Raw genomic sequence first — 24,012 nt, forward strand, 5'->3', positions numbered from 1 at the left:
GCGTAACGCACAAGTTTGCGGCTAGTTATAATTAATAGTCTGTACCTTAACTTTGTAGTCAGGATATTTATCAAGAGCTTAGAGCAGAAAAGGAGTGCTAAGCTTTGCAATCCAACGAGCAGCAGCAACCATTCCACAATAAGCATATACTAAAACTAAATTGCTTATTCCACCATCATGTAAAAGCGAGTGGTGAAAAGAGACTACCGCTCCGATTGCCGCCGATAGTATATCTTTAACGCAATGAGTACCACGAATAAAAAGAAGGAAACATTTTTAGTCTTTAGCTAGTATAATTGTGAAAGCGAGGCTTCAAAAGCTGCAATCATCGTTACGGTAATTAAAACAATACTCAATTATAATTTTAATTTATATACGAAACACCTAAGCAAACTAGCAATACATGCTTGATCGCATATATCATGATTAGCACGAAGGCAAAAGGATCAACAACCACCATAGTTGACAGCCAAAACCTAAAAGTTGAAATTTGTCAAGTTTAGCCCACATCAGAAGTCTCTTAAGTTTACGGGGAAAATATGCAAAAATTTGAAAGGCTATTTGTCTCAAGTTTTGAACTCCTTTCTGTTATTTAGCACAAGGGTTTCTTATTATAGTCAACTATTTCAGCTACGTTTTAACTTTATCTACTATATTTTTAGCAAAAAAAATTTCAATTTTAGCTAAATAAACTGTTCCCAAACAGATACTAGAAAAGAAGAAAACAAAGGAAAATTGAAAGAAAGTATTGATCTTTATGACTAATATTGATTTGGGTTTGCAAAAAAAAAAACAAAAACTAAACTCAGATTAGTTCAATAATAGTCATTGGTTGTGTTCCCCATTTAACTATTGAGAAATGGGGAACAGTATTTTTAGTAAAAAATGTAAAACTAAAACGAGAGAGAGAGAGAGCTCTTGGAATTTGTGGAACAGAAATGCCATTAGCAGTTCTGCAGTTGCAACAAGAAAGAAGACGAGTTTCATTCAACACCTTACCACCAAGCCATGGAAATTAAAGCATATAACAAAAGTGTTTCAACCATAGCATTTCAATCACAAACACAAGAAAAAATTGAGTCATTGGAAAATGAGGGAGTGAGAGACTGAAAGAGACACTTACTGGAAATATCACATGAAGGAGAGAGGAGTGTGTGTGTAAAAGTAAAACTGTAAATTGCAATTGGAAATATCGCGCTTATGTGATTTCACTTTTATTGTACGGAATTTGATAAAATGAAGTTCCATGTATTTTATTTTATTTTATCTGTAAGTTTGAAATTAGTTTGAAAAACAATTCCATTTGGACAATTTCTACTATTACTATTATAGAAGAATGTACCTTAATTTTATGTGTACTCAAGTTTTTTTTTTTTTTATTATTGAAATTTAACCTATTGTGTTTGCTTATGTAATTTTTACTCTTTATCATTTTTTAGAATAACTTGTATTGATTAAAAAACATGACTTCTAGAGCTGTATTGAAAATCTGTGCAATTATGTTAATGATGTTTCATGAAGATTCCCAATTCTTTTTGTTATACTATCAAGTTGTTAGTCATGTTTATAGGTCTGCTTGAGTAGGATGTTTGAAATTGTGCATTTTTTTTTTTTTTAAATAGCGGTTTTAAAAAGTGTGCTTTTGAAAACTTAGTTTTTAAAATTATGGTAAAATATATAAAAAGTGTTTCTATTAATTAAACATTTAGATCTTCCTCAAAAAAAAAAACATTTAGATAATGAGAAATGTTATGTCCACAATATTTTCATTATATTTTTCAAATGGACAAAATGGACCGAATAGGACCAAATAGAACTAAAGTAGATAGAATAGACCGAATAGGACCAAAGTAGATAGAATGAACCGAAGTGGACAAAATAGGACCAATGTGGACCAAATAGGTCTAATGTGAATGAATGGACCGAATTAGACCGAATAGAACTAAATGGGCTGAATTGGACCGAATAGAACTTTGTGGACAGAATAGACTAAATAAGACCGAAGAGGACAGAATGGACTGAATAGAACCAATGTAGACCGAATAAGACTTTTGAATATTTATCATTTTTATTACATTTTTAGGGCTCATATATATATATATATATATATATATATATATATATAAAACCGAAACCTTTGAAGCTCTTACTATTTTCCACATCAACACAATATTTAAATAAAATTATCATTTTATTTAAATAAAATTATTATTTTTAGTTCAAACTTAACCAAAAGTGAAACTCAATCTTTCTAATAAGTTCAACTTAAACTCAAACTCAAACTCATTATTATCATTTTTTTTAAATAAAATTATTCTTGTTTAATCAAAACTTAATAAGGAGTGAAACTCTATCTCAAACGTTGATAATCTAAAAAAAAAAAAAAAAAAAAGACACGTTGATAATTGTGGGTTTGGTTTTTGGGTTGAAATTTCTACTAATTATTTTTTTATATTGAACGTGACAGATAAAATATCTCTATTTTTTTTTAGAGAAAAATCAAAGATACAACCTATGTCTTCCAGCTTAGGGAACAATAAATTTTTATTGGGTATGTTAGACTCACATTGATAATCGTGGGTTTGGTTTTTGGGTTAAAATTTCTACTAATTATTATTTTTTATTGTACGTGGTAGATAAAACATCTCTATCTTTTGGAGAAAAATTAAAGATGCAACCTATTTTTCCAACCTAGGAAACGATAAATTTTATTTGATATGTTATATATATTTCCCTTGAATCCACTAGATCTTAGACGGAGTACTATAAGTCATGTCAATTTTGTAATCCAGAGTGGTATGGTCCTTGAAAAATTATTATCACCTATATCAATGAGCCCTAATTTTGAGCACCTTTTCAATGGCGAAGGAATATCCCCATAGATGCTATTATTTTGTAAACTCAATGATTTTATTTCAACTAACGACCCCAGAGAATAAGGAATTCTACCTGATAGATTATTGCTCCCCAAGTTTAAATGGATCAAAGATTGCCAATACCTCCAACAGTTAGAAAGTTCTCCAAGTAAGAAATTGTTTGATACATCTAGAGCCTGCAATTTTTTTATATTCATCTTTTGGCACAAGAAAGTGGAAATAAGTCCAGAAAATGAATTGTTAGCTTGATTGAGCACTTCAACATTTGCAGACAATCTTGGCGACCGCCCCTTAAAGTGATTAGATCTTAGATTCAAAATTGTAGAATTCAACAAAATGTCTGGTACATCCCCTTCTATATGGTTTTTAGAGAGATCAACCGTATGAATGTTTGAAATCCAATCCCAAAACCAGCTCTGAGCTTTACCTGAAACTCCTGACAAGGGCAACAATAAAAGCCAAAGGGATCTTTGGGTATGTAGCCATGTAGGAAAGTTGGGACCTATCTTACAAGAGCTCATGTCAACATATTCAAGTTGAAAAGGTGGAACCCAATTGGAATTCACGTTAAAGAACAAAGGTGTATAAGAGATATACATAATTTCCCTAATTTGGAGAAGTGTGCTTCATCTAGACTGCCTCTGAAGAAATTAAGTGAAATAGATACTGCCAATAGATTTGAGAGAAGTCCAAGACTCTTTGGAACGGTGCCATTTAACTTGGTTCCATTAAGGAGTAAGATTTGCAATTCAGATAATTCCCAATGGACGAAGGAATAGGACCACTTAAAGAATTACCACGAAGACTGAGATATTTCAAATGCTTAAGTTGTCCTAGCGAATCTGGAATTTTTCCGCTCAAAGAATTATCTCAGAGATCGAGATGTTCTAATTTCTGAAAATGCAAAATGCTAGGCGGCATCCTGCCTATCAGAGAACTTTCAGCCAGGAAAAGCCTTAAGAGGCTGGTACTGAGATTAGAGAACCAATTAGGTATCTCATGATTGAAATTATTTTCAGAAAGATAAAGGACTCGAAGAGATGTGAAATTTACTGATGCAAAAGATGAATTCAGACTATCAAGATGGCAATATTGCAAGTATAGCTCCGAAAGAGACGGGAACTTACTCATTATTTGAAGCCAACTAACTTCTCTGTGAAGGTCGGCTGAGCTCAGGTCAAGGTATTGTATGGAAGAGAGACTAGACAGCCAATGAAGGTTATCTGCATAAAGGCCCAAATTACGTCCAAGATTTAGATAGTGAAGGCTTGAAAGGTTCCCAAGCTGACAAGGTATGACTCCACAAAACCCAGTATCATGGAGCTCAAGATGTCTCATACTGCCCATTGAACCAAGAAAACTTGGAATACCAGTACAATTAAATTCATTCTCACTCAAGTCCAAGTAATTCGAATGTTGTAATAATTCCAGCAATGAATGACTAATAGCACCGCCTAACCTTTTTCCGTAGTTGAAATCTTCATCACCGTCCCATAAAAAATTGAGGTGGAGCTCTGTGACGTGACCAGTAATGTTGTCGCAGCGAACTCCGTCCCATCTACAACAATCTTTTTGTTTAGTCCAGGAGAAGAGTATGATTTCAGAATTAATGAGACCTTGTTTGAAGCTTAGAAGTGCTTGTTTCTCTTTATCATTGCAAGAAACATTTGAGTTTGACTCTGCTTTGAAGAAGAAGCTTAACTCAGGGTAGCTACAAAGCAGCATAGTAAGAAAAGCACATGAGTTGCAAAAGAGGCACCCATTACAGAGCAAAAAACGAAGGAAGAGAAGGGTTCAAAAGAGAAGTTTGAAGGAAGACTAGGTCGTAATAATTTATAGTGATTCTTCAATTCCTTTCTTATTAATATATTACTTCAACGAAGACTTTAACTCGTGGACTAAGTCCAAATGCCAAAGACCAATACTCTTGTCATGTCTTGTTTCATGAAACAGCATAGTAATTGCACTTCAAGATTTTTATTTGTTGACTGCTTTTTGTTTCTTTTGTTCCGTGACTTATTTGCCAATGGACATCTCACTGTTTACCGGTAAGGTGTTTTGATAATTTGTGAAGAATTTCAGCTTTTTGTTTTTTCATGATTATACCGGTATGGCTTTGTTCTAAATTCTAACCTTCTACACTTTGGTCCTTTTTTTCGTTTTTACTATATTGCAAAAAAGTAATGCTCATGATTGATTAAAATCTTAAAACTCTTCTGTTATGCATATGAAGTACTGCTTAGTGGCCTTAAAAACATGATTGCAATATAATCACCATTTCAGGGTAGATAGATACCAATGCCCAATATCTACTAGTGAATATAATAGTAAGATGTCATTGGAAAGAGTTATCTAGTAATTTTTGTGATCAAGGTTTCCTAATTCCCAACAATTTAGATCTATCATCAGCCAAATTTGGGCACTTCAAACTGTGGCAATGCCCGTGGATGCTACAAAGAGTGGAACCCCAAGTGTTCGATAACCATAATATTCTAGACCAGCCAATTACTGCTATTGTTGCCACACCTGTATCGGCATTTCAACAACACCAACACCATTGCTTCAGGGATTCCATCCCCCGGAAGGAATCCCCCTTGTCTTCAAATCCCTCCATTTTCCTTTATGTCTTTACAACGTGTAACTTGGATCCTCAAGATCTTGCAAAACTAGAGGCAAGTAAATATTATGCACATTTTGAGAATGGAGTTCTTTAATTTTAAACATGTTTATACATTCAGCTCCAACAGCTCAAGACAGCCAGAACATGGCACCACTGAAGAGGAATGGCTGCCTCAGTCTATCAGGTTGTGAACATTTGAACATTCTGATACGATGAATGCAAGAATATGAAGGAACTATATTTTTCGGCCTGCATGAAAAGAAGCAAGCTGCTGTTACAATTTTAGAACTTTTAATCAAAATAAAAGGTCATGTGTGTTTCTTTTTCTTTTTCACTAAATGAAAGCAGGAGGTTTGTAGCTTTGTATTAGTAAATGAGAGTGTTTTCTGACGTATCTTCCTGGATATTTCAAAAAATAAATAAAGAAGAAGAGAACATAAGCAATGGTCTTTGGATGTTTTCATGCTATAAGCTGAATTCTAATTATAATCCGCACTGAAATTTTGCCAATATCATTTTGCATGACCATCAAAGAAAGGTTGATCCTTTTCCATATTAACCATGTACTTCTTGTTAGTTTATTAAAAAATCAGTTTTTTAAAAACCTATGATCACCACTGTACACCCTTAGCGCAACCGTCTTTCCACAAGTATAAGTATTTGTGAGGTGTGGGGGGCAAAGGTCGGGATTCAAGTCATCAAGAAAGAGTTTTACACATATACACACTTAGATTAGGATAAAATAGAGTTTTATCTTGTAAAAAAAAAAAAAAACTATGATCTAATGGTAGAGTTAACATAAAGGTTGGGTTTTTGGGGAAGTATTTTCCGTTACAGTGCTGCTCATACAATAATTAGGCAATGAGCCTTGTTAGAAGGTCCAAAAATGAGATTATACAGGAAATTCACGTCCAAAATTCACGTTGTGGATATTTGTGGAAATTTAGGCTCACAATTGAGTAAGATATCACCACACACAAGAGATGGAATGTAGTGATAGGTTCATTTGATGACCATCTTTCACGAAATTGCATAGATATTTATCATCAATATTAGAAGAATCAAGAATTGATTTACTGACATATTTGGTTTCTTTGTTGGGTTACTTATTGATCATTAAATTATAAATTAATTATGCAATATTTTCCACTGTGTCGCATAATTTTCATGTAAGGCCAAAGATTCATATTGTGGACATTTGCATGTGTGGAAGTCATGATTGAGTAAAATAACGTGAATTTGCGCTCTTAATTACACTAGTCGCGAACCCGCACGTTGCGCGTGATAATCATTTTTATGGTGGTTTTATTATTTTTTTTTATACAATTTAAACTAATTTAATAAAGAATAATGTAGTATAAAAACAATCATAAATCATAAATATAATTTTTGTTGTACCAAAATGAAAACAATACAATTTTTCTCAGAAATTTTAAAGGCAAATTAAGGAAAATATTCATTTTTAATAAAAGTTATTTATAACATTTTGTGAATCATTAAAAAGAATATGAAATTTGGAAATTATTCTTTTAGTTTTAAACGAACTTTCTCAAACCTTCTTTTTTCTGCCTACAATTCAAAACATCAAAAAACATAACTAAGAAAATTAATAAATTTAACAATGATTAATTGGACTAATTAGGGAAAACAATTTGTTGTTGATAATCTATTAAAGTTATTTTCTTAGCAGAAATTGTAATGTCATCCACCCAAAACATATTATCAAATAAACAATTATTAGAAAAAACTAAGAATTAAATTTCTATATATGCGTTGTTATAAAATAATAATAACAATTAAAGTAAAATTTCAAAAGCTAAAATTTGTCATTCATCTGATTATTTTCGTTTGACTAGCCTTTACTTTTCTCTAAATAAATGGCATTATAGAGTAGTTCTAATACAACTATTTTTTTTTTTTTTATAATACTAAGAATTAACACACACACACATGGGGAGAGGGGAGAAGGTTTTTTAAAGAAACTCTTAAAAATAAATACCACAAAGGGTTAAAAAATAAATAAAAATTAGGAAAATCTCATAGTTTAACATCTAAATTGGGCACCATAAAAAATCATGATGTGTAATAAAATAAATACCAAATTATCTGAATCATGCTATGTAATAGAATAATATTATATTTTTATATGCTATATTTAATTCTTTATAATGAAATAGGATAAAATTTAACAATCAAAGAGAATAAAAAAAATTAAAAAACAATAAATACGAAATTATCCAAATCATGCTATATAATAGAATAATATTATATTTTTATATGCTATATTTAATTCTTTATAACACAATAGGATAAATTTAACAATCAAAGAGAACAAAAAAAATTAAAAAAGAAAACTAAATCACATTAACCAAAAGTAGAGTTTTAAAGGATATAAAAAATATATATTATATTTTTATATGCTATATTTAGTTCTTTTTGACGCAATAGGATAAATTCAAAAATCAAAGAGAACCAAAAAATTAAAATTAAAAAAACTAAACTAAATCACATCAACCTAAAGTAGAGTTTTAAAAATATAAAAAATTATCAACCTAAAACAGAAGACAAGAAAAATAAAAAATCCACCAAAAAATTGAGAGAGAGAGAGAGAGAGAAATAACCTTTTTGTGAGGGAAAACTATGCATAGAATAAAAGAGGGTAATAACGAATTTATAGTAAGAGAGTGTGAATAAGAAGAGACAAAAATAAAGGAAGATGAAGGGAAAGAGGAAGAATGACATTAATGTAGAAGGTAGTGGGGAGATGAAAAGATACGGGAAGGAGAAAGGTTGGAGAAGTAGTGGGGAGATAAAAAGGCAAGGGAGGGAGAAAGGTTAGAAAAGAAATGTAAATATTAAAAAAATAAATGTTAAAAACAATTATAGAAAAATTGAAAAGAAAAAAGATAATGACGTAGACGCTTATGTGGCTCGACTGGAGCGTAACAACAATAAATACTACGCTTCAGCTTTTAGATATATATAGATGATTAACTTAGTGATAACATAGGCTTTAAGCCAAACCCTCATAGATCAATGCTTACCACACACAAGTGAAGAGATGCAGTGTTGGGTTCATTTAGCAACCATCTTTTATGTAACCGCATAGAGATTTTTCATCAATATTAAAATTATCAAGAATTTGACTTACTAACATCTTTTGTTTTTTTTTTTTTTTTTTTTGGTTAGGTGACTTGTTGACCATTAATCTATTATGCAATATTTTTCACCGTGCAGCATAATTTTCATGTAAGGCTAGAGATTCATGTTATGGACACTTGTGTGGAAGTCATGATTGAGTAAAATATCATGCATTTGTGCTCTTAATAACATGATTGACTTAGTGATAACATAGACTTTAAGCCAAACCCCCAAAGAGCAAAGATTAATGCTCACCACACACAAGTGATAAGATGGAGTGTTGGATTCATTTGATGACCATCTTTCACGTAACCACGTAGAGATTTTTCATCAATATCAAAATCATCAAAAATTTGACTTGTTGACAACTTTTTTTTTTTTTTTTTTTTTTGGTGACTTGTTGATCATTAATCCATTATGCAATATTTTCCACTATGGGGCATAATTTTCATGTAAGGCCAGAAACTCATATTGAGGACATTTGATGAGAGAGTGTAATTAAGTGTGTGTGTGTGTGTGTGTATTTAGCAGTTAGTTTGTTTCTCAAATAAATAAAATAAAATAAAGGTTGAACGTTGAAGGCAACGCAAACTTGAAAATAGTGTGAGACAAATTGTGGAAATACAATCTTCATCTTCTTCCACAAAATATGGATCGACCTGGGGTGGGGGGGATATAAGGGCCTGAGTCCCCCTTAACCCAAAGAAGACTTTTTTTCTAAGTACAATTTTTTTTTTATGTGTTTTACTATCGTATGCCCTAAGGGCATATGTTAGTGAGCCATTTTAGAAAAAAAATTAATGGGAAAGCTTTTTCCTAAAAAATTTCCTAAAAAAAATTTCCTAAAATAAATGACTAATGTATGTCTTAAGAACATATATTAACCGGACTTTTTTTTATTTATTTTTTATAATTGGGACTCTTGTCCTCCAAGATTATATTAGCTCACTAAATTAGATAAATTTATAAATTGAAAACTAGTAAATCTATAAATTGAGATTGCATAGATGATTTCACTATAATATATTTAAAAACAATTGTATTTTGTATTTTTTGTCTTTGTTAGCAGATGATTGCATCTAAATATATTGAAAAATAATAATTTTGTGTATTTGTCATAGTTTGTTAATACTATATAGATGCTTATTTAAAGTTTTTTTTTCTCATACTCCTATTCCCTAGCTTGAAATCTTGTGTCCATCTTGCGCAAAAGCATATAAAGCTGGAAGGACGTTCAACGCTTCATTGAGTAAGCTACTCAAGTCAACTTGCAAAAGCTAAAGCAATTATCAATATGTGTTAGGTTCTAAGACCTTGGGGACTAATGTATTAGAATTTCAATGTGTAATGTGTTGGCAAACCATGATCAAAACATAGAGTCTAGGGTTAGGCTTGCTCAAAGTATGTTTTATTGTAAAGTTGGAATCAAGTGACCGTAGAATTTACTGGACTAAATCTGCAAAGCTCGATCAATCGAAAATTAGACTCGATTGATTGAATCACGTGCAGATTGTTTTTTTTGCAGAATTTCCAACTCAGCCTAAACCTGTTTGAGGTGTAGGGTTTTATGTTTGACTTCTCATATAAAAAGAAAAACTCTAGCTACGTTTTAGAGGCTTTTGATGTGCTGTGTGTTTGAATCTCTTGTGAAATCTAGAGGTGTTTACCTTCATGCACACTTAGGGTTATCAAGATCAAGATTGATATCAAGAGCTTGGTGATCACTTTAGTTGCTGCGTAAAAAACTTAACGAAGATTTGAAATCTTTGAGTGGAGTCTCAAAGTCACAAGTAGGAGAACTTGTGGTTGCAATGGATCAAAGAAAAGAAGTAGTCTGTAGACTCGGAACTATCACGTAGTCGTGATAGTAAGTTTTCTACTTGAGGTAACAATAGGATGTTAGTGGTCTAAGTCCTATTATACAAACTTCAATTCTTTCATAGTGGATCTGTTTTACCTTGAGGATAGTTAGGTTAAATCTTCTCCAAGTTTTTTACCGGTTTGGTTTTCCTAGGTCATCAGATCTTTGTGTTCTTTATATTTCCGCATTATATTTCTTTTACACATATTGGTTTAACCTAGTTTTAATTAACAAACTTGTTAATCAACTTGGCTTAATATTAGGTTAAACATATTGTGTTAAGGGGTCTAAAACTTTACAATATGCATGTACCAAATGTAAGCGCACAGTTGCACCTGGACCCAAAGATAGACGTGGGCTCAGGCCCAATGAGCCTTAAACAATAAGATTTGTAGAGTGTGGATTTGAAATCTAGTTTAGGGGTGTTGGAAACTTGACAAACAGGCTAGAATGCCACAATCTTTGCAAATAATAAACAAATATGACAAGGGAACCTCCTCGGACGTAAGCCGAAGACAATTTATGTATTGTTTCTCTTTTATGCCAGAATTACAATTCTTAGTTCTTTTTCTGCTAACTCCCCCCTCCCCTGCTGTTGGTCTTCCTCAACCCTTTTATATTCGTCAATACGGTCCATGAGGCGACGTACGCTCCGTACGGGTTTTTTAGTCAAGGACTTTCTCAAGTCATGATCAGTTGGAAAGCCCACCTTGAAAGTATTGATCGCCACCTCATCAAAATCACCATCTATCTCATTAAACATCTCCCAATACCTGTCGGAGTATGCTTTCAACGTCTCGCCCTCCTTCATAAATCGTGACGCAAATGCTCTAGTCAGCTCCCCGAACGAACTTATAGACCCTGATTTAAGACCGTTGAACCACCTCATAGCAACAGGTCCCAGGCTAGAAGGAAAGACTTTGCACATCAAAGTTTCACTGTGAGAATGCACAGCCATTCTCTGGTTAAAGTGGCTCACGTGTTCCACTGGGTCAGTCCGGCTGTTATAAATGGTGAAGGTGGGTTGGGTGAACCTCCTAGGGAGCCTCCCATTCTCAGTCCTGTGCAAGAATGGCGATTTGGAGAGCTGGTGCAACGCCCGGCTCATGGCATCGTTCCCTAAGCCCCTGGAGGGGAGCTTCCTGCTCCTACGACCCGATAGGCCATCCTCTTCACCAGAGGACGCTCTGCTGGGGGCTGACCATGACCTAGAGCTGTAACTACTTCCCCGGGATCTCCCGGAAGAGATACTGGATGAGGGTGAAGCATGCCTGCGCCTGACGCGGCGCAGCTTCTTCTTAAGGTGATCAATCTCCTTCTGCATGGCTTTAGCACCATCTTCATGGGCGGTACTGGCGCCTCCAGTGTGAGTACGACTCGTCCTAGGATACTCAGTGTGAACGCTACCCTTTCGATCCCTCCGGCATTCAAGGCGTTCGAACAAATCCTCTGGTTGCGATCCCTGAGATTCTGCATGGTGTGAGCCTAAGCCTGCCATAGTGTTCCAGTTCCTTTTCAGCACTAGATCCCCACAGACGGCGCCAATTGTAAGCGCACAGTTGCACCTAGACCCAAAGATTGACATGGGCTCAGGCCCAATGAGCCTTAAACAATAAGATTTGTAGAGTGTGGATTTGAAATCTAGTTTAGGAGTGTTGGAAACTTGACAAACAGGCTAGAATGCCACAATTTTTGCAAATAATAAACAAATATGACAAGGGAACCTCTTCGGACGTAAGCCGAGGACGATTTATATATTGTTTCTCTTTTATGCCAGAATTACAGTTCTTAGTTCTTTTTTTTGCTAACTCCCCAATCCCCCCCCCCACCACCTTCTTCAAGTCCTTATATAATAGCTAGAAAGTTTTTATTCTACTGTCCAGGGGTCATTTTCCCATTAATGCAGCCAGGAAGGTAGGTGTAGGGTCTTTAATGTGGAGATAGCAGCCTTTTTATAAGATATTTCCCTCACACCGTTGCGTCTGGAGGGCGCTTAAGTCCCCCTTTTAACCAACGATTTTTACGTAACCCTGCCTTGATCTTTTTGGTGAATCACAGGGTCATCGTGGGTCTGTCCAAGGAGATATTCATCCTCGGACGAATCCCCGAGCTCTCAACTCGTGGGCCGAGCTACAGTTATAAGAGGCTTTTAGTCTAAAACAAACTAGAACCCATCAACTAAGCCCGAGGCCCAAATACTTGCTTAGGTCCTTTTAGTCCCCACACCAAATATATTGGCTTTTTTTTTTTTTTTGAGAAGGTACCGTGGCTTTTTTTTAGCAAACTACAAAACATCAATTGGTGCATTGTCCAATTTACTAAATGGAATTTTAATTTATAGTGATCATTAAATAACAATTATATATCATTTTCTTGCAAAGGTATCAATGAGGTTTTTTATTCTTTTAAATATATATTGGCGAGATTCAATCTGATGTCTACTATTTGATAATAAAAAACTTTACATTCAATAAAATGATTTAAAAAATGATACTTTTCATCAATATATGTACTTACATAAAGGTTTTTTTTTTTCCCTTTTTATCTCAGGAATATTTAAAGTTGACTTGAAAATAGTATGACAAGAATACAAAAGAATTGGTAGAATTGTTGATTTGAAAAGAAGAAAAAAATCACCGTCATTTGAGGGCTAGATACCACGGTATCTAACACTTGTAACGTGGACTTGTACAACTCCAGAGGACTAAATCACAAAAATCTCCACCACTCATGTGGCTCGTTGCCAAAACAAACGTACTATGTATCTCTTTTTTTTGGTTTCCCAGACTAATCACTGTTCGCGACAAGTGGGCCCATAACGGTGTAAATCGCTAGCCTAGGGAGTTTTTTCAAAGTGCTGGTGCCTGGATTTGAACTAGGGAGCTCCTAGTCAAACCCAAGACAGCCACTTTGAGACCAAGTGCCCAACCACTTGGCCAACCCCACTGGGTTAACGTACTATGTATCTCGATTCTTATTTCTCAACACTTACATTGTGACAGATCCCTAGAAATGAAGCAAATTCTAACTTTTCTATTAGTCTATTTTAATAAATTTCTCCCGTATTATTATGTTTGGATCTGAAGTTTCTTACAATTTTTACTTTTATTTTTGGTTTAGATCTGGGCGATGTGTGAATTTATTTACATTTTAGTCATAAGAGGGTTCACATAAAAGAAAAAAAAGTGTATTTGATGGAATGTTGAAGGTTTATAAGGTGTTTGTTGTTAAAACTGAACCAAGACTTCACTTTGGAGTGTAATGTAATGTTAATGTAGAATCTAGTAGTCGCTATTTGGTGGAAAAATTATTGTATAGTCCCGGACTATGCAAAACAGCCTTGTTTGGAGAGTTTGGGATTACTCTAGGATCTATGAATAAGGTACCAAAGTACATGAAATAAGGGAAATCAAATCATAATTCCTATTTGTAGCAAAAAAGAAATTCATAATTCATAATTAAGATTGCAATTAAACCCTTGAAAGTTAAAACCCTCAAAACAAAATTTGAATCCCATAATATGGACTAGTGGAATCAATTGGGCATTAACTTGGTGTCCGCACCACAGTACAAAAATCCAGTCCTTTGGATTTAAATATGTTGCATCAAAATGGTGCATTATTGTTTACATGATCTCAATGATACTAAAAACTACAAAAGCAAAGCAAGTTTCCAACTCAACATAACAACTAAGATAGTATCACATCTCACAGTAAATGTCCGAATATGTCATCATGTGTTTAATAATATCTTTCCATCATCATTGCATAAAAGAATTAATTGGAAAGAAACCACAACCAATCCCTCAAAACAGTTCTAATCCAAACTCTGTATGTGAAGAAAACTCAAGCATACAAAACTACGTGTTTTTTTTTTTATAACAGGGTGTTCAAACCTCTTTGAGTATTTGACTATTCTCTTGAGCATGTGCAATCCCCCCATCTCACACACACTGGATAATTATATGGAGAATTCACTTGAGAGTGGCCCAAGATGTTAGCAAGAGGTTTTGAACCCATAATCTCATAGATATCTTGAAGCTTTAAGAACTACTAAGCCAACCCACTAGCATAAAGTGAACTTGAGCATAAAGTAGTACAGAACTATGTTACTCGTAACTCTATGTACATGAAGAAAACTTGAGCATAAAGTAGTACAATCTTCATCTAGATGCCATAACTCTGTAATTTACAAAGGTTGGCGATTGCAACTTCAAAATAGTTAAAATGAAAAATCTGATTGCTGACTAATAATTATGGAAAAAGTACACCAGGGTGAGAAGGTGTCTGGAATAAAATTATGGCTAAACAACATACACGAAGCTCCATCTCCTTTGGTCCTCTTCATACATTGGAGTATATCATGCATCGTCGCTTTAACTTGCTCAATCTGTAGCCTAACAGCGCTTCTTCATTATGAAGTACCTTAGTAGCCACCAAAACCCCAATGTTGGGCATTGATCACAGTTCCATCATACCTTGTTACCTTATATGTGTTTTGCACATCAACTCTTGGGTATCCAGGACTGTAATGTATAGTACGCTGGTAGAGTATGCTACACTAGGCTAGAAGGCCGTGACAGCACAAAAATCAGTTTCACTTTCACCATCTAAATATAATCCTTGGCTGGCTTCTTGTGTGGCATTTGAGATGGCTTGATATCAACCTTGTAACAATGAGGTCCTGCAGTCTTTCGGAGAGTTCAGCACAATTTAATGGCTTTGTTTCAGGTACAAATGTGCAGAACAATCATTAATAGTTAGTACTTAAAATGGGAGAACTAGAACGTACACGCATCACACACAATCTTTTATATAATCAGAACCAAACAGTGACATTTTGAATCACTAATTGAAACTTCTTCTGTACCAAAACATAAGATGGATACAGAAAACCCAAAACCATGTGTTGTACGTATAGTCCTTTCTCTTTTTTCTATTCACAAATTCAAAAGTTATCATAAAAATTAAAAAGCCATAAATTGCATTCTAACTTCATGTGTTTTCTATGTCTAATTAGGCCAAAAATGGCATTGCTTAGCTATGTCGATAGTGACATAAGTAAAAACAGTTCATTGTTGACAATTTGATGAAATACTAACAATGAAAAAAATAATTATAATAATAATAAAAAGAACTTATCAAATACAAGGAAGAGCAGTTCAAGTGTTATTGAAGACAGCAAGGTCAACAAGAAAGATCAAATGAAAGTGTCAAATGACGAAATGTCAAGAGAGCCTCTGCACCACAAGATGCAGAAGAGAGCATGATACATGGTCATGTATATCAAACTAAGTGCGGCAGACAAGACACAGAAACGTTGCTACCAAAGTATATCTATGGCATTTCTCAGTCGTAGGACAAGCAAGCAGCTCAGCAGAAGACAACAACACAGATTTCTGGATTTTGATGTTTTCCTGTAATATGAAATTTATCCAAACTCAACATGTACCTATAAGCCAGTACAATAAACAAAACTGATAGTCTTGTAGAAAATCTAGGTGTAGAAACACTTCTAATTTGATTCCAACTAGAGCATATTATCATTACAAAAATATAAAATCAGCAGTTCATCTAAGAATATTATTTTAGAAGAAAAAAAGTTAAAAAGTATAGAACTACCTATGAATCACATCACAAACACAAACTTGATTTCAAGAAAGACCTTATAAAAGCTAGAGACAATGAATATAGCATTAGATTCCCCAACAAAATCCCAGTAGGCATTCTGGACAGTAATTAAATACTCCTTGAATATGCCTTCCATAAAATCAATTTAAGTATCCCCAAGAAATCTTCCCCTCCCCTCACCTCCCCTCCCCTCCTGCATCCCTGAAGGTCACCATCCCATTTCCCACACTTTGCTGCCCAATTGTAGATTTCTTTTTCCAACACTTCAGTTCAAACGTGATTTGATGTTAACATTAACTCTACTTGAATAACTTTAAACTTTTTAAATAACTAAATTTGTTCAAGGAAACTAGTAAAGAAGCTAAGGAAATCAACAGAACAAATCAAAAGATCTTTCCCTCGAATCAAGATAATCCCACTACTTCAAACACAGAAAGGATGGGTCACAAGAAAATTCTAAGATCCAGAACATCTCATGCCGCAGTCACACAACTTCAAGCTCATAATGCAGCACTGCAAAAAGTTTCCGAATTACAAATAGAACCTTACCAGGATGGTCAGTAGGTTGGTCATTCCAACGAGAAGCAGCTGTTGGTTGTGCAGGCAATTCATGTGCTTCACCTATCCTTTTATTATCAGGAATAAGAATTTCATCCATAAACATGGCGAAACTTTTAATCTGAGCATGGATATTTTCTCGGACTTGGCTCTGTTGATCAGCAAGAGAGGCTTTACTAGCCATTCTATGATCTCCTCTGCATCTGCCTCATCAGCATTCCTTCCCAAATGGTTGTAGCTGGATGTTCAAGTCTGTCATGAGAAAAAATTTGTGATTAAAGCACACCCAATGAAGCTGTACCTTGAGCAACAAAGGCAGCATAAATTCACATGAATCCAAGTGGCAAAGTAGGGAACAAACAAAATTTGTATTATTTCTCTAAGAATAGTTGTACTGTTCTACAGCTTATTTTTTAACAAAGTAAGGCAGTCAAAATAGGCTCATCCAAACACAATCGTGAAAATTTATTTGATTTTTACTTTGTGAACATAATTTATATTAAAAAAAAGGCCTTAACAACTAATTTATTCACTTATAACAAAAAGAGCTTAGGATTTTTATTATTAAGAATGGATCGTCCTCAAAGTTACAACAGGCTAGAAGGCTATGACAGTACCAACATCAGCTTCACCATCTAAACATATAGCTTGGCTGGCTTCCTTGTGAAGTATTTCACCATCAAGCTTGTAAACAATGAGGTCCTTTAGTCTTTCAAAGACTTCAGCACAATTCAATGATGTGCAGAAAAATCATTAGTAATTGGTACTTTAATGGGAGAACTAGAACACACATGACAAACCCACAAGCTTTAAGTAATCAGAACCAAATGTCGAAATTTTGTAATAATTAATTGAGACTTCTTCTATACCTAAACAGAAGATAGATACTTAAAACCCAAATAATGCAATTATGGTAAAAAAAATATGCGTTGTACATATAAACCATTCTCTTCACAAATTCATAATTTATATTATAAAAATTAAAATGACATAAATTGCATTCTAACTTCATGTGTTTTCTACATGTAGGCCAAAAAGGGCATTGTTTAGCTATGTTTATAGTGGCATTAGTAAAAACAGTTCATTTTTGACAATTTGATTAAAAAAAAAACTTATTAAATATGAGGAGCAGTTCAATAATTATTGAAGACAACAAGGTCAACAAGAAAAATCAAATGAAAGTGTCAAATGATGGAAATGTCAAGAGCCTCTGCACCACAAGATGCAGAAGAGTGTGGCGATACATGATCATGAATATCAAATTAAGTGCAGCAGACAACCCAAAGCAATGTTGCCACCAAAGGAAACCTAAGGAATTTCACAACTGTTAGACAAGCAACTCAGCAGAAGACAACAATACAGATTTCTGGATTTTGATGTTTTCCTGTAATAAGAAATTTATCCAAGCTCAACAAGTACATATACTCCAGTACATTAAGCAAAAACTGATAGTCTTGCAATCAAATCCGGGTGCTGAAAACATTCTAATTTGATTCCAGTACAGCGACTATGATATGGGATCCTACTTGTATGCGCAATTGTAATGAATTTTGTAACAAGCAAACATATTTGACAGCTGTGTATTATGGAACTGGCACCCAGTTGAAGCCCTCTCATGCAACCTCTGATGCGGCAAGGGTTGATTTGATGTTATTGGGAAATATATTCAAGAAAAAAGTTTGAAACATTAACCATATAATTAAATGAACACCGATTAGTTCTTACCACATAAAGGAGATTAAACTGGAGGGCATAAGTCCAGCTTGGAGGACATCCTTGTACTTCATGAGATATTGATCCCCTTTTTTTTTCCCACATATCCATGTATTTGTTAGCCAACAGCATGACATCCAAATACTAAAATGAGAATTGATCATAATCTAGCACTTTCTTGCAGTAAAATAATCTGAACCTCTATATGTGTTACCTCCAATACAATGACTTCCAATCAAGGCCCTGTCGAATATCAATCAAAACTTAGAACTTCACATAACCTTTAATCAATTTGGTTTCCAAGGATTCAATCCAAATAATTTCATGTTTTAGGTTACAAACTGGTTGAATTCCTTGTTTAGCTGCAATAAGAATGGCATTCAAAAAAGAACAAATACTACTTTAGAGCTTTAACTTCAGTGAAAAGAAGCCAAGAGATATTCTAGAAGGTATTAAAAGCATCAGAGCATATTATCTTTCCAAAAAAAATTTATAAAATAACCAATTCATCTAAGAATATTAATTTAGAAGTAAAAAGGTTAAAAATTATAGAACGAATCACATCACAAACACAAAAACATGATTTCAAGAAAGGCCTTATAGAAGCTAGAGATAACACAACTCCCAATTGAGGCCTCATAGAATCAATTTAAGTATCCCCAAGGCATCTTTCTTTTGTTGACACTTCAATTCAAAAGTGATTGGATGTTGACTTCAACTCTACTTGAATAACTTTAAATATTTTAAATAATTAAATTTGTTTAAGGAAACAATTAAAGAAGTTAGGGTAATCAACGGACAAATCAAAAGATCATTCCTTCAAATCAATATAATCCCCCTACTTCAAGGATGAGCCACAAGAAAATTCAAAGATCCTGAACATCTCAAGCTGCACTCACACAACTTCAAGCTTATAATGCAACATTGGAAAAGGGTTTTCTATTACAAACAGAATCTTACCAGGATAGTCCGTAGGTTGGCCATTCCTGCCAACAGCAAAACCAAGGCCACTCTGACAAGGAGCAGCTATTGGTTGTGGAGGCAGTTCTTGTGCCTCATTTATCCTTTTAGTATAAGGCAGAAGAATTTCATTTATACACATGGAGAAACTTTTAATTTGAGCATGAATGTTTTCTTGGACCTGCTTCTGTTGATCAGTAAGAGAGGCTTTACAAACCATTTCATTGAACCCCTTTGCTTTTGCCTCATCAGCATCCCTTCCCAAACAGTTAATGAGAAAAAAAAATTGAGATTAAAGGAAAACCAATGAAGTAGTACACTGAATGACAAAGGCGAAACCAATATAGGCAAGTTATGTCACATCTACTATTATTTGGCTGTTATCACCTTGCAAGTAATACAACTTTTTCAGTAATTAAGATTTAAGAAGTTTTGAAACCAATATAGGCACAAAAATTATATTTAATAGTGGTGATCCAACCTAAAATTCTTAATCATTATAATACTACATTCACTTCTATCTTTAAATACCTCAGAGACAAGAACTAGAAAATAGTTGATGCCCAACCATAAACTTTATATGCTAAGGTTATGTTTGTGTTAGATTAATATGTAAATTTAATTTCAACAAACAACTTATGTAAAGTTTTTTAAAGCCTCACTTTTTTTAACTATAGTTGTATTTTTAAACAAAGTAAGGCAGTCAAAATAAGGTCATCCAAACACAATCTCAATGATAATTTACCACTTCTTTCGAGTAAATTTAAAATAAAAATAAATAAAAATAAAAATCCTTAACTAATGCATTCACTTATTACAAATAAATCTGACACAATATACGACAATTGATAGGGTTGAAACTTAGGGAATAGTCTTTTTTTATATCATTACTATTATTATTGGAATATTATGCATTCATTAAGTTTTGAATCAAAACCTTACCCTCTATCTCATTATTATGGAAGAGGAAGTCATTTGAGGTAAATCTCATTGTTATGGTAAATTTGCTTTAATTCATTTGACCATAACATCAAAATCCATACAATTTCTACTTCAAACATAATCATGTATATCAACAAAATTGGGCAAAACATTCATTCAAGAGGTTAATATAAACCAATCAAATGGTCTACACTACTGATACGGTCCCTATCTTTTCACATTACATACAACATCCTTAGTGGAATTGGCTAGTACCAACAGCCGCATATAGTTCATATGCAAAGGTAACAAACAAGATAATTCAGATGACAAAGTCATAGTTACACTGACCTGGTATATATATAGAAACAATTTATTTCTGTCCGCTTCTAATTGTAATTGTCTTGATTGCAAGAGTTTTCACAGCCTGTGAATATTTTTTGCAAAAGAGCAAAATGGTCATACAAAAGCACAAAAAAAAGAAGAAGAAGAAGAAGAAGAAGATAAGAAAGCATAGCATAAATGAAAGAAAGTTTTAAACTTTATGACTAATATTGTTATCAAAAACCCAACTCAATTCAATAACAGTCATAGATTTGGCTCAATTGAATAGAGTTTGCTGAGAAACCCATTTTTGAAATAGGGAACAGTATTTTCAGTAAAACTGTTATGTCATAAACCAAGGCTAAAGTTATGTCATATTAGTGAAATAAAAACCAAATAACTATCACACTTAGCTATGAAATAAATTGTATATTCAAAGTAGCTTACTACAACATAAACATGAAAGAAACAATATTAAGGACATATAACTTGAAGCAATACCTTTTGGCTAGATATCGATGCCTCACTTGCTAAGGTAGACTCTTAGCTTTTCCACTAAATTCATCTTTATCATTGTAGTCACATAAATCCAATCTTTTATTTCATCGGCAAATCTAAAATAAGCATGCCTCCAAGTCCTATTAAAGAAGAGAGCTCCACAAATTGCCCAAAAGCCAATTGCGAATCCAACTCCCATACCAATGTAGAAGCTGGAGTTTTTAGAATCATCTTCAACACTGCCAATTGGTGATTTATTCAAAGATTGTTCCTCAATTGTGCAGCTATTTGGAAGAGGATCACCACATAACTGAGGATTTCCAATGTACCTAAGGGCATCAAATGATTGAAGCTGGGTGCTTGAAGGAATTCTACCTGAGAGGTTGTTGTATGACAAGTCCAAGAGACTAAGAAATATCAAATTAGACATGCTTGGAGGAATTTCACCCGATAAATGATTTCGTGAGAGATCAACTGACTCTAACTCTTTTATACTCCCAATTTTTTCTGGTATCTTTCCCATCAAATGATTTCGAGACAAATTCAAAAAACGTAATTCGAAAAGATCTGAAATCTCAGTAGGGATTGATCCAGACAAGTTGTGACTTGAAAGGTCTATGAGCCTAAGTAATTTAAGGTTCTCTTCGTATTCCATTTCTTTCCCTTTGGGACCCAACTGAACATTCTCAACATAGTATTCATATGCGTATGAATACAGAAAAGACATAGAAAAAGATGAAATATAATAGGAATTTGGGAATGCCATGGCGCTAATATTTTTTAAGCAGTTTGGTATGGTTCCTAATAAGCTATTATTGGCAAGATCCAATACTATAAGAGAAGAAAGTTGGCATATTTGTTGAGGTATATAACCTTTGAATTCACTTGATCTTAGACGGAGAACTGAAACATTTTTCATTTCTCCAATCCATAGTGGTATGATGGACAAATGATTATCACCCATATCAATGAGCCTCAGATTTGAGCATTTTTTCAACGATGAAGGAATATCTCCATAGATGCTATTGTTTTGTAAACGTAATGATTGGAGGTTAACTAAAGCCCCCATGGAGTAGGGAATTCCACCTACTAGATTATTGCTCCCTAAGTTTAAATGGATCAAAGATTGCCAATACTTCCAGCAGTGAGAAAGTTCTCCTGATAAGAGATTGTTTGATGCATCTAAAACTTCTAATTTATTCTTTCTAATTTTCTTTTGGCATAAGAAACTAGAAATGGGTCCATAAAATGAGTTGTTAGCTATATTGAGCACTTGGACAGTAGAACTCAGAAAAATGTCTGATACATTACATTCTATGTGGTTGTTAGAAAGATTGATATGTGTAATGTTTGAAGTCAAATTCCAGAACCAACCCGGAGCTTTGCCTGAAATTCCTGACATGGACATATCTAAAAAACTGAGGGATTTTTGTGATTGTAGCCATGAAGGAAAATTAGGACCTATCTCGATTGAGCTCATGTAGGCATAGCCAAGTTGGAAGGGGGGAACCCAATTGGAATTGACATTAAAGAACAAAGGTGCTTCAGACATATAGAGAAACTTTAATTTTGAGAGTTTTCTGAAATGCCCTTCATCTACGGTACCTGTTAAAGAATTTTTTCCAACATACAACTCCTCTAACTTAGAGAGAAGCCCAAGACTCTTTGGAATGGTGCCATTCAACTGATTTTGGTCGAGCAATAATGTTCTCATTCGAGATAAATTCCCGACGGAAGAAGGTATAGGACCATTTAAAGAATTAAGTCCGAGATCAAGATGTTCTAATTTCTCTAAATTGAAAATGCTAGGCGGTATATTGCCTTTCAAAGAATTGTTGTACAGGCCAAGCCATAAGAGGCTTGTACTGAGATTAGAGAACCAATTAGGTATCTCATGATTGAAATGATTATCAAAAAGAGAAAGGACTCGAAGAGACGTGAAATTGACAAATCCAAGAGATGGATTCAGGCTATCAAGCTGACAATAGTACAAGTATAGCTCTGAAAGAGTTGGGAACTTACTCATTATTTGAAGCCAATCAACTTCTCTGTGAAGGTCAACTGAGTTCAGGTCAAGGTATTGAATGGCAGAGAGACCAGACATCCAACGAAGGTTATCTACATAGAGGTCGGAATTATATCGAATAGACAGATAGCGAAGGCTTGAAAGGTTCCCAAGCTGATGAGGAATGAGTCCACAGAAGTTAGCACCATAGAGATCAAGATGTGTGAGACTGAACATTGAACCAAGGAAAGTTGGGATCGAAGTGCAATTAAAGTCATTGCCCCTCAAATCCAAGGAATTCAAATGTTCTAATTGGAGCAACGAACCACTAATCTCACCGCCTAACCTCGAATCATTGAGGTGGAGCTCAGAGACTCGGCCAATTTTCTTGTCGCAGAAAACTCCGTCCCAAATACAGCAATCTTTATGGTCAGACCAGGATGAGAGGACGTGGTCATGATCAGTGAGACCACGTTTGAGGGTTAGAAGGGCTTGCTTGTCTTTTTCATTGCAAGAGACATTTGAGATTGACTCTGCTTTGAAGAAGAAGAAGCTTTAGACTGAAGGCAATGGGAAGGAACCATACTAAAAAAAGCACATGATGAAGAGTTGCAAAAGAGGCGGCCATGGTAATGAATTGAAGGAAGGGAAGTTTGAAGGAAGAAAAGCTGAAATATGAGTAGTGGAGGTGATGTAATTGAATGTTACTGCAGCTCGTGATAATATATAGGGATTCTTCATTATTATTATATTATTTTAAACAAGACTTTGACTTGTTGACTTAAGCCAAATGCCAAACACCAATTACCAATACTCTTGTTTGTTTCATGATTAGGTAAGGTTCATTAGTTTCTTTCAGAATCATGTGTGGCCAGTGCAAGTTGATGTTTTGGTTCCCTCCTAAG

At 34.2% G+C, this 24,012-nt stretch overlaps 1 pseudogene; it reads right to left on the reverse strand.

Moving 5' to 3' along the window:
* Positions 1–18,423: 18,423 nt before the first annotated feature.
* LOC142633655 (receptor-like protein EIX2) lies at positions 18,424–23,735 on the reverse strand (annotated as a pseudogene).
* Between the last annotated feature and the right edge of the window lie 277 nt (positions 23,736–24,012).

The sequence above is a fragment of the Castanea sativa genome, chromosome 5 (genome assembly GCF_040712315.1).
Source record: "Castanea sativa cultivar Marrone di Chiusa Pesio chromosome 5, ASM4071231v1".
Taxonomy (NCBI): domain Eukaryota; kingdom Viridiplantae; phylum Streptophyta; class Magnoliopsida; order Fagales; family Fagaceae; genus Castanea; species Castanea sativa.